This window comes from Eurypyga helias, unplaced genomic scaffold (assembly GCF_000690775.1).
Source record: "Eurypyga helias isolate BGI_N326 unplaced genomic scaffold, ASM69077v1 scaffold40760, whole genome shotgun sequence".
NCBI classification, from domain to species: domain Eukaryota; kingdom Metazoa; phylum Chordata; class Aves; order Eurypygiformes; family Eurypygidae; genus Eurypyga; species Eurypyga helias.
Genome location: NW_010225735.1, coordinates 1 through 526, shown reverse-complemented (window position 1 = coordinate 526; position 526 = coordinate 1).

The window sequence follows — 526 nt, the reverse complement described above, 5'->3', positions numbered from 1 at the left end:
AGAGCGTTCTGCGTGCAGGACATGGTCTGCCGGGGCGGTGAGGAGCGGGGCTGAGCCGGGCTCCGAGGGGCCTCGCTGCGTGCATGGCCAGATCCCGTCTGGCCCGCAGCCACGGTGAACTCGGGGTGGTGGAGTGAAGAGCCTGTTCAAACCTGCGACGTGGAGCGCAGGTGTTCGTGTGCTGTGCTTTAAGCTGCTTTGGGAACGTCATCTCTCCGTCCTGATGGGTTGATACTGCCCATTGTAAGGACCTGGGGGGCTGAGCAACAGTAGTTTTTGGGTGTGCCCCCCCCAAAACGTTCAGGCCTGGGTTTCTGGGTTGTGCGTGCTCCCCCGTGCAGGAACTCCGAAGCAGCTCCCGGCTGGGGGAAGGAAGGGGGCCTGCACTTGCCTTGTGCTTCTCCCGAGACAAAGTTCCAGTGTTAGATTCCCAGACGAAGTGATGTCACTTGCTATGGAGCTAGCCCTGGGTTCCAACAGGCTCTCTGCCTGTAATGACATGTCCTACCTGTTCCAGGGTTTTTGC